Genomic DNA, 17,861 nt, shown 5'->3' with positions numbered 1-17,861 from the left:
CTATAAATATTTCTGTTCTTTTGAATTCACCTTTAAACACACTATGTTTGGTTACTACACTGTGAGTAAAATAAAATGTTTAATGTGTGTTTATTTTACAATTGTATGAGTATCATTTTATCCTTTTTTTTTAATTTGAAAATTACTTTTAACAATTTTGAGGGTCTTTCACTGAGATGCCTAATGGATATCTGACAGTGCTTGGTAAACTTAATCACCTGAAAAGTGTCCAGACAAATTCCAGAAGTGAATACAAAGCAGAACTCTGCTGATTCTGTTATTCTAATTTTAATTTTCCATTCAACTATGTTTTTATTTTTTTGTTTTCATTTTTTATTCGTCCTTGGTTAATAGGTTATTTGGTGTTCTCTCTGAATATATTAGAAGAGATCTATTCTCTTATAACAACAGACAGTCTGTGGATAACAACAGACTATTTGGTTAGTCTTCTTATGTTCATCTATTTGTTATTTTTGAGCTCAAATCAATTAAGCATTTCATGCCCATTGGAAAGAGAACAAGGGTTTATTGAGATCTTAACCAGTGAGTTTTTGTGTGTCAGTGTTTACTGTTGATCCATGGCTGAAATTTCAGAAATAAAAATGTAAGTTCTATGTCTTTCTATCTACATGTCAATGTTTAGGAAAAAATTATCTTTCATTCTGTACTTAATATTTTCTACTTTATACCTACATAAAGATATAGAATGTAATCTATTTACTGCTAGTTAGTAAAGACAGATTGATTATAAGGTCTGTTAATATAAAGGGGCACTGTTATGACTGGCTTATAAAGGTTAATAAGAACATATATAAATACAGTATTCCTAAACTCCCCAAAAATAAGGAAATCTGATTCCTAATACTTTAAATATACTAGACTAAGAAATTATTTTTAAGAACACTAACTCAGAAACATTTAGAGAATCTGCTTACATAATTTAGGTAAATCTTTGACAAAAGAGATTAGTTAAAATTTTGGTTTAATAAAAGCTGTATCTTCTCTGATTTACCAATATTACCTATAAAATACCTTAAAATTTGGGGTAAAGCTAAAATAATTCAAACTGAATATTCAAGATAATAAAAGGTATAAATTTGTGTTTAACTAGATTGAATCAGTATGACAAACATTATTTCAATAATAATTATGTTTTACAGCATGTCCATTTGAACATGATTCCCAAGATCATAAGGTAATTTACAACTTTGAACTGATATTAAGATAATGGATATTCGTTAGAGGACTAGATGATTTCTAAGTAAGAATAAAATACAAAAACATTGAGCACTACATATCATTTTAAGTTTATATGCTCTTGTTTCTTATTTTTATATGCTACATTGAGGTATCTTTGAGTGTTAGTGAATATATTGTGTTTCTTCCCACCACCATTTTACCATTTCTTTCATTTTAAAAAGTTGTATAACAGCCGTTAGTAGATATGGAAAATTGTGTCATGGGAATTTATCAGTTCTGCAAATCTGCTAAAATAGAGAGTGTGACAAAACAGTTCTTAATTATCCACATCATCTCTTCCCCTGAACAAAGCAATCATAAACAGGATTTGGACTTTTTTCTCTTTTTGTTCTCTAAATTTCTTTATACTCTTTGAACCTATTGAGCATCCCAAAGAACAATTCTTTATTTGAGTAGGTAGGTTATAATCAGTGATATCTACTGTATTGAAATTGAAACTAAAATTTTTATTTAATGCTTACTGATTCATTTGAAGATAGCAATAATATATAATCATTTTATGATGTCTTAGTAATTTTAAAAAGTTAGTTCTGAGCTCACAGACATCCTGAGATCTGTCCCAAGTATCAATTTGTTCCAGAATATAAAAGAGCATAATGACAGGCAAAACTGGAAAATTAAATTTGCCTTAACTTACTGCATGAGTCCTGAAAGCTATGAAATGCATTAACATCTTAGCAAATTTATTCAATTTTTGTTGACTTGTTTCCTTTGTTTGTTGTTTATTGTCTTAGCTTACAGTATGAATGGTCATTCCTCTTCTCTGTGCAATCTACTGTGATAGCACAGATTCTGTATCTTAATGAAATAATTTTCTTTATGTTCACTTTAAGTCCTTGTGCATTTAAGTAAGTAAAGCTCCTTCAATTATGAAGTAGCTAAGATTATTTACAAGTATGTTATCGCTTATGTTTAAGTATTTTATTGTTGTTTTCAAATGTGTAGCCAATTACAACTTTCAGGCCTTATGATTTTAAGTTAAATTTTTAAATTACCAGAAAATTTGATTTGAGCTTCCCAAATACAAATCTTAAATATAAAATAAAATAAGAATTTTAGCCTATCTTTTATGCTTAAACTATCTTCTAGATTTCCTAGAAGTACCCTGGAAAATCACAAAGATTTTTTTCACCCTATAAAATAAATGGAAATAATTAGAAATATTAAGCATATTTTAAATATGCGAGAAATAATTAACATAGTTTATATATTAATATCTACAAGTATCATTGGGAGAATTACCAAATGGAAAAGCTGCTCAGCCTTCCATAGATTAAATTTATATAGTTAAAATGTAATTAATATAACTATTTTAGAGATGGCATGTTTCATGGGAAGTCTCCATAAATTATTCAGTATCCTTGCTTTCTATAATATGTTTTAACCTCAGAAACACTGAAATATATAGTAAGAAATAGTTCTGAAAGGTTTTCTATATTTATGGTAATCTTCATGGTGGTTTGCCTGATGATATTAGACAAAAGCAATCTGGTGTCAGTAGCCACAAATTATTATTTAAAACAGAATTATCCTACCATCCAGCAATTACATTACTAGGTATTTGCCCAAAGAATATGAAATACTAATTCAAAGTGATAATGCACCCCAATGTGTATAGCAGCATTATCTACAATAGTCAAATTATGGAAATGGCCCAAATGTCCATCAACTGATAAATGAGAAAAGAAAATGTAGATATACACAAGGGAATATTAGCCATAAAAAGAATGAAATCTTGTCATTTGTAAGGACATGAATGGAGCCAGAGACTGTTATGCTAAGCAAAATAAGTCAGAAAAAGACAAATACGATGGTTTCACTCCCATGTGGAATTTAAGAAACAAAACACATGAACATAGGGGAAAAAAAGAGAGGAAAATCAAGAAACAGACTCTTAACTATAGAAAACAAACTGATAGTTACCAGAATGAAGGTGAGTGGGGAGATGGGTAAAATAGATGAAGGGTATTAAGGAATACACCTGTTGCGATGAGCACCAGGTATAATATGAAAGTGTTTTATCACTAAATTCTATACCTGAAACGAATATTACACTATATGTTAACTAAAATTTTAAAAAAAACTTAAATTATTTTATGGCTATAACCTCACTTCTTTAATTTGGATCTAGCATCTTCTAGACCATTAATTTTCAAGTTGATCACATACATCAATACTAAAAACGGAGTTTGCTCTTTTTATTTTAATACAGATATTTCAAACTCACTTCAGACACACTGAGCCTCTTTACGGTCTCTTTATACTATATGTTCTTGCTATATTCTTGCTGAAAATTTGCTGTATTTTGTGTGTGTATGTGTATGTATCTACCTATCTCTCTATGTATATATGTATATGTATATGTATAGCTATAGTTATAGTTGTGTATATATATATATATAGTTATCTCAATAATGTTTTCCTTTTTAATAATCGTTTATTTTAAAGCATAGATGTAATGTTCACTTCATCCTTTGAAAATAACCTTAATCATTATACTTATAGACATTTTGCTAAAAATTTTTGGGGGACTGGTCATATCTTTTTATTTCCCCACACTCCAGCATCAACTTTATGTTCTTGTCAGTTGTATTATTCTTGTTATAAATTCCTATCATATTTTTCTCTTTTGAAAACTATCAGTAATAAATTAGCCACAGCCATTTTAAATCTGATCTACAGAGGTTTTGTTTTACTTTGATCCTTCCCTGATTTTTTGCAGCTATAGCCCGAGTTCTTGTTTTACTCAAAAAAGGACTATCTCAGAGCTCTGTGAAAAAGGACTGTGCCATGTATTTCAAACATTTGATACTTCAAAGAATGACTCTTAAGTACAGACTTCTGATGGCATCCTTTGAATAATTTTAATACTATACAGGGCTACTGAGTAAGAATTTCCAGAACTCTGTCACTGGAAAGCAGAGGCACTCATGAGATCACTGACCCAAGATCTAGGGAAATAAGAATTAAATAGGACTGGATGAATTGTTGAGAGATGGTGGGTTTTAAAATATATATATGTTAATATATTTATTATAATAAATACATATATATGCTATATATTATACATGCATATTATATTGCATATGTCTTACATATATATATACATACATATGCATTATACACAAACACATAAAGCCTTTGTTTTTGAGAAATCTGTAAATACTAACAAATAATTTAATAGACAGCACTGGTAGGCTGAACTGAAATTTAAAAAAAAAATGATACATTTTCACTGATAGCCAGAAATTCAGAAACTTTATTTCTCTTTACTTTTCATGGCAGTATAGTTATTTCCATAGGTTCTTTAACAATCTGTCCTCTTTTTTCCAAAACTTATTGGCGATGTTGGTTATATAACCAAAGACCTGCCCAAAATGTCATGTCCAAGAATGATACTCATACAATACTGAGTATCATACTCATAGTAGCCGCTTTTAAGGCACTTTATGGAACCAATTCTTGTAAAGCCTTCCCAGAAAAAGAGGTCCAGTATCTGGCTTACAGGGTTCAGCCCTACAGGAAGAAAGCAAGGTCACTTCCAGGCATTCTAGGAACCCTAGGATATTTTGGAGACCTTGAGAAGAAAGGTATTTTTTAAATATCTATATGTTAGTAAAACCTGGTGGAGAGAATTTCTTCTGTTTTTCTTCCTAGCTTCAGAATAGCAAATAATAAGGGAATTAAAAAGCCCAATCTGAGATTTTTTATGATAACATCTACTGTAGCATATTTTAAAAGGCCTGTATATTAAGTAAGCACTCTTTCTGCCCTTATATAAATAACCAGGTCCAACCTACTAAGACTGGTAGCCTTATTTTGTGACCAAAAAAAATCATCTTTTTATGAGTTTTTTTTTTTTAATCATAAGGGAGGAAACTATAGGGAAAAATCTATCCTTCAGTGGAAATTACACACTGCTTGAAGCAAATCTTTCTGTTATCTGATTCTGTTTCTATCAGAGCTATTGTATAATTCTGTAAGTTGTAAATTACTGATAGCAATGCAGAATAATTTTTTAGGAAGGAAAAGAGGACTTCGGTGCAGATGCCAGCTGCTCACACAAAGAGAATCAGGAATATAGATTTCTTCCCTGTCATCATAACTAAAGTCTTAGCCTCCCCACACTTCTAATGTGAGGCTACATTCTTAGCTTCCCTATAGCTCTGGTGGGGAACGCTGCTTCCTGTTTAAGCCAGTTTAACCTTGCCAACCTGACACTGTATAGAGTTCAGGAATGTGGGGAACAAGAGAAAGAATTCTTGATCCAGAGTGTAGGACTAAAGACTAAACTTTGTTAGTTTTTCTTTTATAATTTCAAAAGATATGAAGGTCTTATTTATTTATTTATTTATTTATTTATTTATTTATTTATTTTTAAAGATTTTATTTATTCATGAGAGACAGAGAGAGAGAGAGAGAGGCAGATGGAAAAGCAGGCTCCATGCAGGGTGTCCAACGTGGAACTCAATCCCGGGTCTCCAGGATCACGCCTTGGGCCAAAGGCGGCGCTAAACCACTGCACCACCTGGGCTGCCCTGAAGATTTTAATAGTAATTGTTCCTTTGTATTTTTCCTTAGGGACAAATTATGCATTATAAATATACTATGTATTTTTAAAAATAGGAATTTCACAGGAGGTACAAATAATACAACCCAAGATGGTAATGAGTGTGCAATGTCCCTGTCACTGTCCCTCCATGAGCAGGGCCTTCTTTGAGAACCAAAGAAACTCCATAAGAGCTAAATCTAGTACCTTTCTTCTTAATGATTGGGCTATTTAGATACTTTCAAACTTAACCTCTAAGTGTGGCAGAGATAGAAGACACCATTTACCTATTATAAGAAACAAATATATTGGAAAGGAAAAAAATTTGGGTTAGTGAAAACAAGAACCACTCTTTTCAAAGAATTTGCCAGCATAGCATGTTTTGATTATAAGGTCTGAAATATTTCCTTGATATTATCTTTTTCTCTTAGAGGGTACACGGATAAGGACTTACTGGCAGAGATATAACCTAAAAGACACTGCCCAGAGCAGTGGCATAGGAAGCTGGAAGAATCTGACCTCTGCAGTTCCTGCATATGCCAACCGGGAAAACCAGCCCTCAGAGGCTTGGAAGTCTGGACTTGCATCTGATCTGCTTACTCCTCCCTCAGGCATTTCAGACCCTGAGGATTGGCCTTTGACTCTCTGCTTTGCAGAAGGAAGGAAGGAGACCTGCAATCACAACATTATTTAGCTCTTGGGTTCTGCCTAGATCTAAAGAACTTCTTTGTGTTGAGTATCTTCCCTTTCATGAAGTCGACACTTTAGACCAGCCCACGCTGTAGGATCAGATTCATGACAGATATTGGTCCTGACCTTTAGTATCTCTACTATCACAAGAACAGACTGCTTGCATCCAGGACTGGGCTCTGTTTAAAGGCTGACACTAATTTGTTTCAAAGGAACCTGCTGATTTTCCTTTCTTCTAGGACAACTCTGTAACATATGGCTTGTCCTTTGTCTGGGTTTACTTTTTTGAAGAGCCTATCCCTTCTAGGGCAGGTATGAAGTGTTTCTTTCTAGGGCAGGTCTGAAGTGTTTCTTTCTCAGCACGGTCTCTGTCCTCAGCAGAGTGGCTTGCTTTCACTGTCAGGGGTGATCCCCAAACTTCATTTTCTGAATTCTATCCTGATTGAAATCTTCTCTCCTTATTTTGGATCTAACTTAATGTTATGGTTCTTTCCCAGGAAATGAAACTTAGAAATTCATGCTCAGGGCAGTTTGATGTGCCCTTTCTTCTCCAGTTCTCCAGTTGAGTTGCACTGTGCCAGATTTTGTCTTTTGAGGAAGAAAGCGAGGACTGAAAAATGTATTTGTTCTGTTCTCTAGACTGATGTGAATAAGTCCATGGCCAAACTGAAATGAGGATTCTCAAGGCTGTCTTTTCCTACCCATAGGTGTAGGTTAGCAAGAGCACCAGGGAGGTTGGGTAGCATCTTTTCTGTAATCACTTCTTCTTTATGATCTTATTAATGGTTTGTTCTAAGAAACTGGGAAACCTTGGCTGTGGAGTCTGCTCCTGAGCAATGGGTGTCTGACAGAAGAATGGTAATCTAGTAAATGGGCCAGGATTGGGTCTCTCTCAACTGATATGGTCATATGAACCAAGGATCTTAATAAGTTTCTTTCTTACCCAAAGGGCCGTATATTAACTCTGTCCAACTGTACCACTTCGAGTTCTTGGCTTTCACCACACCATTTCAACAACTTAGAAGACTGAAATTTTTTCAGGAATTTTTGTTCATCTCCAGGTTTACATTCAGAATTTTCTCTATTCTCAACTCCAGCTTTTTAAAATAATCTGTTCTTTCCTGTTCTTTCCTTTACTCAATCTAGACATAGAACTCAGTACCATCTTGATGTTTACCTAAAAAATCCACTTCCACAAAAAAGTATCACCTATATGTAACCTCCATGAAAAATATATGATAAGAGCAACAAAGCAACAAAGAGGTACTAGCACACCCCTTGGAAATAATTTAATAATATCCGTTGGTAATTGTTCCTCTTTCTTGTCTTTTTGAGCTGCTCTGCCTCTGAAGACTATCGAGTCCCCTGTCTACCCATAGAGTACTCACCCTGATGGTAATCTTTCTGCCAGGTCCCTATTACCCCCAAAATTTTGAATTTCCCTATACTCATACCAAGCAGTCAGTACTTACTTTACCCCAACATGCATAGGTATGCATAGGTATGCATGTTGGGGTAAGGTAAGAGTTGTTGATAACCTCTCCTTAGCAAAGTCCAAATGCATATGACAGTACCTGGGATGATAAAAAGTAGGATTCACAGTTGTGTTAAATTATATCTATGGTTACTTCCTCCATAAATGGTTGCTTGATTTTTCTCTTATTCTCTTTTACCCCAACTACTACTGGCTTTTTAATATTTTTAAATAAATGTAAAATTTTAGTTATATATATATATATATATATATATATATATATATAACTAATATATAGTATATATAACTAAACATATAGTATAAATGTATAGTGTGTGTGTGTGTATATATATATATATATACACACACACACATACCTGTATATGATTCATACACACAACAGAGTGACACTAATGGCAGTTTCGTTATTAACAACATAAATTGCTGAAATCAAGCACTGCTTCATTTATTTACTTTTATATCTTCAATTCTCCTCTAATTTTAATGAGACTTGGCCTGGGACATCCAAGTTTTCCACCCATCTGTTGAGGTTTCACACCAGAGTTGAAAGCTCTCTCTCTCTCTCTCTCTCTTTTTTTTTTTTTTTTTTTTTGCCCATTCTTTTCTATAACAAAGGCTTCTCCATAGCCATCTGCCCCCCACCAAAAAAAAAAAAAAAAAAAAAAACTCTTAGACTTCAATTTGCTCCTTTTCCCCTTAACTACCCTCCCTCTACTGCCAGAGATCTTTCAGTTTGGGAAATTCTGACCACACATCCTAGCATTTTTGGCATTGTCATTTATGTAAAAACTCAACATGCAGATTTTGGGTGTTATACATTGAATTCAAGTCCCTCTCTGGCCCTTATCAGCTGTGTAAATTGGTGTGAGACATCTTATTTCTTTGATAATCAATTTTCTTATATATAATATGAAAATTAGTAAAAAAAAAATACATGTAAAACATCAGTCTATGAAAAACAAAAAACACAAAACCTACACACACACTCACAAATACAAGCATGTGATGAAGACTCCTGAAGAAGCAGGGTAAAGAGGAAAATCTAGCCTATTGTCTAGAAAATATAACATAAAGCTACCATAGTTAAAGCAGTGTGGTACTGAAAGAAGCTAGATAGGAAATGAGAAAAGAAACAGAAGTTTAGATATCCACTTAAAATACCCATGGGGATTTTGTATTTGACTCAAGGCACTTCAAGTAATTGGGAAAAAGTTGCAATGAACACATTGTGTTGAAAAAAAATGGGTAGCTGAGCCATGATGCTCAGGGGAGGCTGAGTTAGTGTTTAGTAATATCTGAGTACTGACCTTTCTCTTCTCCTCCAGGTAAGAACAGGGACTTGCTGACACAGCTTTGACAGGGAATCTGGATGTTTCTATAAATTTTCTTGGCCTGATAATAAAAGCCACAAGATGGGTAACGGGCACTGAGGAGGCAACTTGATGGGATGAGCACTGGGTGTTATGCTATATGTTGGCAAATCAAACTCCAATAAAAAAATTACAAACATTAATAAATAAAAGCCACAAGATAAAGAGGGCTTTGTTATGGCAAAAAACTTAGCTGCTGCTGAGTTCTTCTCCTTCTCCTTCTCCTTCTCCTTCTCCTTCTCCTTCTCCTTCTCCTTCTCCTTCTTCTTCTTCTTCTTCTTTCTTCTTCGACACCTAAGCTGTCCAGACCCAGCCAGCCCTGGTGAGGTGAACAAAAAATCAACCCTCCCAGCTTGCTAATAGTCAGGACTTTTAGGTCCAAGGGAGACTCCTACTGAGTAGGGCTATGTCTGCTTCTCATCTGGGAGGGAACCTCTTTTTTCAATACTCTGTGTTTCTAATAATGTGCTTTGAATTCTTCTCATTAATTGATGACCCATTGAATAGCTGAATAACCCATCTCTACGGTACTAAATTAATTCTTGACCTTTGAAAAAAAGTCCTTACTCATAATATAAAAACTGCAAATTAAAAACAAGTTATCTTTTTCAAACTGCCTGATTGGGAAGGATGGCAAATCTAAAAAGTCATCACATCAGTTACAAGGGAAAAGGCAAACACCTTTAATTGGTGTGATGGATAAATGGTTTCAACTACCACAGAAGACAATTTCATGGTATCTTTACAACTTTGAAATGCATATGCCTTAACCAATAATTCCATTCCTAGAAATGTATCCAAAAGATTACTCACAGATGTATATTGAAGAATTTCATCATAATATCTCAATGACAGAAAAAGGATTGGAAATAACAAAATATTCATTGGCAAAGATCTAGTTAAGTAAGTAATACACATTCATGGAGTGCATTCATACAGTGCTAAGCTACCTAGTAGCTTGAAAAGAACTGAGCAATTTCCATGGTGTGAGATACAACATCTAAGATACATAAGAACGAGGTGAAAAAATATGTATGTTAAGAGGTATGTTACATGTTTTATTCATTAAAAAAATATTCAGAGACAGAATTATTGTTTGCAGCAGAATTTAAAGAAATTTATTTGGCTTATTTATAGTTTCCAGCTCTACACCAAAATCTTTGTGCTTTCTCTCTCATTCTCCCCTTTTTGTTTCCCCTCTCATTATAGTCTCCTTTTCATAAGAGGAATCTTGGTAATTAACTGTGAGGAGAAGATAGCATTCGAACTCAATCTTTAAATATTTATCTGATTATACTATTTAAATTTTCTATCTATAGAACAGAATAATAAGTGTACAGGATTTGCATTAATTATAAAAACATGTTGCAAGGATTTCTGGGAATTATGAATGTCTCTCCCCTTTACTTTTTTATACTTAAAAAAAGATTATGACAATGGAAGATAAGTATTTAGCAAAACATATTTAAAAACCTAGATACTATGTGATCACTGACTATGTGATCATTTTCAGATTCCAAGGTGGTACCAAGGTGAGGACAAGCAGTCTATCTGGGAGGTGACCCTGATAGGCATTAAGAGAGGAGCTGGGAAGTGAGACAGAGAAGGAAAGACAGCTTACAAAGTGCACATTCTCATATCAACTAACTAGATCTTAGTCCCACTGGGATGAAGCTGGGGATCAGGGTGACCCACGTATCTCAGGCTCATACCACCAGGGGACTGCTGGTTGAGCATTAATTCTCTGGCCTTTTAAGCCTGCAGAGGCCTAGGGAGAGCAGACTCTGACTGCCAGAGAGAATCCTCAGGGATCAGAAACTAAGGGCTTAAGAACTAAGGGCAGCTGTCCTTTATCATGGTAATATCTGAGAGGGGATGAGTAGGAAGCTTCAGGTCTGCCTTAAATATTGTGACAACTGCTTAAAGTGACAGCGCATTTGATTACAACTTCCTGTGGTCCAAAGTTCAAGTGTGTCTTCTCTCTCTGCTGCTCTGATTTGGTCACTCCTGAGTATCAGGAGCTGGTAAAGACTTCTAAAATGGACTTGGCTGAAAGGGAAATGAGGTCAGTGGAAAACAAATGAACTTCAGATACACTAGGGGTATAGTGTTCATTTAGGTTTGCCTATGAAGAAGGTATTCTGGTTCTACAAACATCCTTAGTTTTTGTTTGTGGATGCTCCTCTCCCATGCACACACTTTCAGTTCACACAAATTAGGACAAGTACATGCCAGTTCAAATCAGGACAGTTTTTAAAAAGGCAAAAAAAAAAAAAAAAAAAAAAAAAAAGGCAGGTTAAATCCTAGGATCTATGCTAAGAATACCAGAAAAGACACCTTTTTTTTTTTTTTTTTTTTTTTTTGCTTCAGAACTTAAGCTGGAAAAATTTTCGCCCTGGTACTTTTGTCTGATATGTGATTGCAGGGAAGAGGACCTCTCTGGGAAGGAGCACAAGGAAAGAAAGCTGAGTTCAAGAGAGAGAAATTAGATTCAAAGGTATCATTTAGGGGTGCAGGCCATTTTTACCCATGCCCAAAGATCAACACTGGGTTACTAGAACTTCCTTAAAAAATCACTTGGAGTAAGATATGGATTTTTATTCCATAGGTTTTTGGTTTTGGTTTTGTTTTTAAAGACTTACTTTCTTTTTGTTGTTGTTGTTAAAGAGAGAGAGAGAGCGCATAAGCACAGCAGGGAAAAGGACAGATGGAGAGGGAGAATCCCAAGTGGACTCCCTGCTGAGAGAGGAGTCTGCCCTGGGGCTCAGTTCCACCACTCCAAGATCATGCACTGAGCAGAAATCAAGAGTCAGACGCTCATCTAACTGAGTCACCCAGGCGCCACAAATCCATAAGTTTTCTAAATGCAACATTAGGTTATCAGATTATTGTAGTATAGGAAGTATTTTTAACATCCTATTTAAGGCACTTTCAGTAATAGGTGAGTCTTTAATAAATAGAAACTAGTGTGACCTTGTGCAAATGCCTCAGTATCCTTAGTAGTAAAATGATGTAAATCATTGAATTGACATTATAGAGGGGTTATGAAAGCTAAAAACTCTGATAAATGCAAAGACCTTTGTACACTTCTTGGCATATATTACTGTGATCTCCATGAAGGCTAGGATTATATTTGGTATCTATTTTTTTTAATCACTATAAATCTGGCACTAATCATACCACTTGCACATAGTAAACCATCAACAAATGAGTATTACACTGATACATGAATGGAAGGAAGTGGAAATGATACTCAAAATATTGAGCAGGGGCACCTGGGTGGCTCAGTGGTTGAGTGTTTGCTTTTGGCTCAGGTCATGATCCCAGGGTCCTGGGATTGAGTCCCAATTTGGGCTCCCTGCAGGGATCCTGCTTCTCCCTCTGCCTACATCTCTGTGTCACCCTCTGTGTCTCTTATGAACAAATAAAATCTTTAAAATAAAAATTTTGAGCAATTGTTACTGTACCAACACTATCAGTAGATATTGGACAGTCACAAGCAAATACAGCTCTACAGGCATGCATGTCTACTGAGAATGAGCTAGGATGAATGAGAAAACAAATATTACAATGCAAATTATATGTAAATATTTTCTTATATACAATATATAATACCTTGCAACATTCTAAAGCTTTGGATAGCTTTGGTTTTGCCTTCAGAGGAGCATATATGCGGTGATGTTGCCCACTGCTATTATTTTATAAAAAACATTACCAGCATACATTATCTTGATCACAGGACTCTTTTATACAGAATTCTTTAGTCTTGAGAAAAGAATCATGAATGTACATCCTTTCAATGTTTTCCTTTACAAGCAACGTCTGACCCGTCCTATATAATTCTGTCACTAAAAGGATGCTTTAAGATTATATGCTTAGTATATGCACGGCACTCCCACGGAAGTAATTCCATTTTAAAAGATTTTCAATATGTTCTGGGGCTGACTTTACTGTTCTGAATCCTTACCCTTTAATAAGTACCATTTTTAATGTTTCCCTCCACTCAACAGGTCTTAGAATATTACTGAGAATCATAGGGTTTAAGGTTAGGCCTTGTATCACATGGAAAGGTCAGAATAGATTCAAAAATGCAAGCCCAGCCCTTTTAACCCTTAATTTTGAAAATACACAAAGCCTAGGTCTGCCCTAGGACAGAATCCAACAGTGAAACTGAAAAATGTATTTTGCTTGGGTAATCTATTCAAGAATTCAAGAATATATATATCTATCTAGTTGCATGCTATTTTTTTTTCTTTTACCATCTCACCTTATCAGGATAATTTTTCCATAGTCTCCATTGACTCCAGGAATACCTCTTTCTTTTACCTCTAGCTCCTCTTGATTTGTTCTCAGAAAATAGGAACTGATTTCAATATGCATTCATTAATTCACTGAACAAAGGTTTGTTTAGAGCTTTGTGCTTTCAACCACAAGCCACTGAACTAAAACCAATCAAAGTAAAACATAATGAGGATCCTAGATTCCTTGCACCAGAAATAAAATTATAATATTCAGCCAAAAGTCTATTTGCTAAAGTCAATGGAATATTTCACGTTTGAATCACAACTGGTGATTCAAATGGTCTATTCCCATAGTAAACACTGTTTACTCTGTTTTATCCATGGTAGGCCCTTGACAGAGCCGAACTGAATTGTATTTGACATTCATTGGATTTGGCAAGTGACATCACTGTTTAATCAGTTACTCATAAGCATTCTACGTTTGTCATTATTGTTTCTAAATCACAAACAAGTTGAAGATCAACAATTATTTGGTACTTTGGTTTTCAATCAAAATAAACCCAACAGTATATCAGTCATATCCACACCCACAATCTTCCATTCCATGTAGTTTTAATAATAATTGCTCCAACATAGTGGACGAAATCCTCTGAGATAATTTTCCTTTTGTATTTATCAAAAATCACAAAAACTATATTTCACTGCACACGGACCATCCACCTTCAGTTTATGATTTTTTCTCTCTTTCTGTACAAAGAAATTGAGCAGGAATCAAAAAATAAAAGGTAAGCATTCTAGTAAAAGAACAAGTTCTCTATTGATTTTCTAGTTCATCTCATAAAATCCCTTTCTTTTCTAGAACTGTCTCCTTTTTGAAAATGTCAGAAAGGAAATGACCTTTGCAGTATTTCAAACTAAAATATGTATCATGGTATTGTAGTTATTTTATAAAAGGTCAGAAAATATTTTCTAATGTAAAGATTGCTGGTCCAGAAAGCAACATAACATTTTTAAATTACACTAATTAAAATCAATGAATGCATATATATTATACATTATATATATGTAATATGTGTGTGCACATACACATGTATATACCTCCACATTTCGTATGTTCATATGCAAGATATTCTTTTTTTCTTTCAAATAACTGAAAAACAAACATTTACATTCCTCAAGGTTATTTATTGCCTATGCCTTCTATTTTATTTTTGTATTCTTTCTAGAGCATACATATTGTAGGCAAGGAATATAAGGGGAGTTCATCATATACACATAAGTATATAAATGCAAGTGAGGTATTCAAATAACTGCTTACTAATTACATATAGTGAACTGAACTCTAAAGGCTCTATTGTTTACAGAACATAATGATTTAATAGTGACAATTCTTATTAAATACTAAATAACATGTATAAATTAATAATATTATATGTTATATATTATAAATACTGATACTATATCATATAATATAAAATCCAAAGTTCTAAGTACTGGGATAATATTAAGAAATTATCAAAATATATTTTGTTCATCCATATGTATAGTTCCTTTAAAATAGTTTAAAAACTGAAGATGTAGAAATAACCTAGTTACTTCTCAGATTTGTCCACAAAACATCTATTTTCTTAACTATAGATCATAGAAAGAAGACTATGGTATCATGGCATCACTATACCATGACCTTTTAGGGAAATGATATATATCTCCAAGATCTCACACCAAAATTCCCAGTTGTAAATTATTTTTCTTAGTAACTAAGTTCTTAGAGATGCAAAAGTAAGTACTTTGGATCAAATATTTGTGCTTTCAAGGGAGAGACAAGTATATGAAATACAGCAGAGCAACAGGAGGTAATTTCAATCATCAGAGCATCAGAAATCAATTTGTATGAGAGATACACTTTAAATGGTAAAAATACTTGACCTAGGACTTTGGTACATTTACTGGCAAGTAACATAAACCAACTCTGGCAGCTGCAAGCTGCTATATACTCTGAATTTATAGAGCCTTGGGAGTTTGGAGACCTAGGCTTAGTAAAGCAAGTTAGAATAGACAGCTACTAAAAACACAGACTTTCTTTTTTGTAAAAGGAAAAGTTTAGGTACCACTGCTGTAACTGATTAAATGAATGATTCCTAAAAGTATATCCTACCACACTACTTAATCAACATTAAAAATTCTAGATAGGAGTATCCAATTAGCTAACCTAACTCAAAAGCCATGTTAAATCTAAGCTATGACCTAAAACCCAAGAGAAAGCGAGGATCTGATTGTTCAAGCTTCAGTTTTAGAACATGCAGTACAACCTCTCACTAAAGGTACCTGAAATGTAGAATTCCTCTTCAATAGGAATAAGGGGGTGAATACAGAATTTTTTCTTTTTTTTTTTTAATTTTTATTTATTCATGATAGTCACACACAGAGAGAGAGAGAGAGAGGCAGAGACACAGGCAGAGGGAGAAGCAGGCTCCATGCACCAGGAGCCCGACGTGGGATTCGATCCCGGGTCTCCAGGATCGCGCCCTGGGCCAAAGGCAGGCGCCAAACCGCTGCGCCACCCAGGGATCCCCCAGAATTTTTTCAAAGCAGTGTTTACTATACTCACACATGACAGTAAGAAAAATTTTCTCCATTCTATACATAAGACATTTTGTAATAATCTTCTGAAGTTATGTCATTGATTTATTTATACATTTAACTTATCATTTTCAATGGCTAAAACATAGATCCCATAAGAACTGGGATTTGCATATATTGTTCAATGTTTTATCCCCCTAATCTAGACCAGATATTGGTAATCAACACATAGGTAATCAATAAATATTTTTTGAATGAACTCACTGATAAATAAAAGGGTGTTATAATGAGTGGAAACCACTACTTCCCCAATGTCTTTGCCCAACTCAATCATTTTGAGTCACTTTATCACGCAACTTTGAAGCCTATTTGGAACTTCAAATAATTATTTTATAAACAATCGATTAAAGGAAAGATGAGTAGTTTGCCACTGTCTTTTTTAGATTTAGCAATTTTATCTCCATATCCTCTTGTAGAATGAAGTATTTGACCTCCTTTTCTGATGGGCAGTGTGCTAGCTAATAATGAATTTGTAGTGACAAAGAATTAAGTGTGAAACAGCTGCTTCTGCCTGGTCCCTCTGAAACTATCAAACTTCAAAAAGACAATTTCTAAATTTCAGTGGAATTTGGAAGATAAATGTAAACTAGACTCCTTGCAGGAATTTTCACACTGAGTAATTTCTAGCTATAACTCAGGATGTGAAATAAGTGATGATCATTTTTTACGATAAAAAATGTCTAAGAAATATTGTTTGCTTTTCTGTGGGTAGTTGTGGGGAAGATAATGACATATCAAGATTTAAGATTACACATAATAATTCTGGATAATGCCTCTGTCTAAAACCTTCTTGTCCTAACATCCAGCCCCAAGTACATGTATGAAGAAAGCCTACCTCAACTTTCAACATGTCTTTCCTTTGGTGCTTCCATTACATCCTATTTTATTTTAGAAATTACTACATGTGTTCATATTTAGTTTATTTATCCCCATGTCCCTACTTAAATGTTATTCCAAACATAGAAAACCCATCTTACTGATCCTGTGTTCCCAGAACCTAGCTCAGCATTGTGCAGTACACAGAGTATCGTACATTTTCCTTGAAATATTAATTGATATAGAGTGAATATAGTCCTATAGCTTGCTGAAAATCAATGATAAATCTGACTTCTGTGTTAAATGAAGAAAGGTAGCATGTTAAAATAACAAAAAACTTCTATTCCTGAATATGGAATGAAATTCCCTTTTATTTGTTAAAAAGTACACATTTGTAAGTTTAAAAATAGTCACCAATAAATAATTAACAAGTAAAGACCATTTCCTGAATATGAGAATAAAGTTTAGAGACAATAATATAATTATAACCTTTCCTCCCTTAAAAGGTGAATAGAGAAGGGTAACCACGATTGTAGTCAAGCAACAGAAGAAAGAAAGAAAGAAAAAAAGAAGAAGAAAGAAGAAAGAAGAAAGAAAAAGAAAGAAAAGAAAGAAAGAAAGAAAGAAAGAAAGAAAGAGAAAGAAAGAAAGAAAGAAGAAGAAAGAAAGAAAGAAAGAAAGAAAGAAAGAAAGAAAGAAAGAAAGAAAGAAGAAAGAAAAAAGAGAAAAAGGGAAGAAAAAAGATAAGAAAAGAAAAAAAGAGAGACAGAAGAGTGAATTAAAAGTACTGAACAAGATAA

At 33.9% G+C, this 17,861-nt stretch overlaps 1 long non-coding RNA gene across 1 annotated transcript; it reads left to right on the top strand.

Moving 5' to 3' along the window:
- The first annotated feature begins 459 nt into the window (after window positions 1-459).
- On the top strand, window positions 460-17,651 carry LOC125754921 (uncharacterized). The gene is made up of 3 exons (XR_007410069.1): window positions 460-604; window positions 1,161-1,195; window positions 17,568-17,651. It is a non-coding gene; the product is annotated as an uncharacterized LOC125754921 (long non-coding RNA).
- Window positions 17,652-17,861: the final 210 nt, after the last annotated feature.

This window comes from Canis lupus, chromosome 4, assembly GCF_003254725.2.
Source record: "Canis lupus dingo isolate Sandy chromosome 4, ASM325472v2, whole genome shotgun sequence".
Classification (NCBI taxonomy): Eukaryota; Metazoa; Chordata; class Mammalia; order Carnivora; family Canidae; genus Canis; species Canis lupus.
Note: the sequence above shows the minus strand (reverse complement) of the source record. Positions and strands in the feature narration are given on the sequence as shown.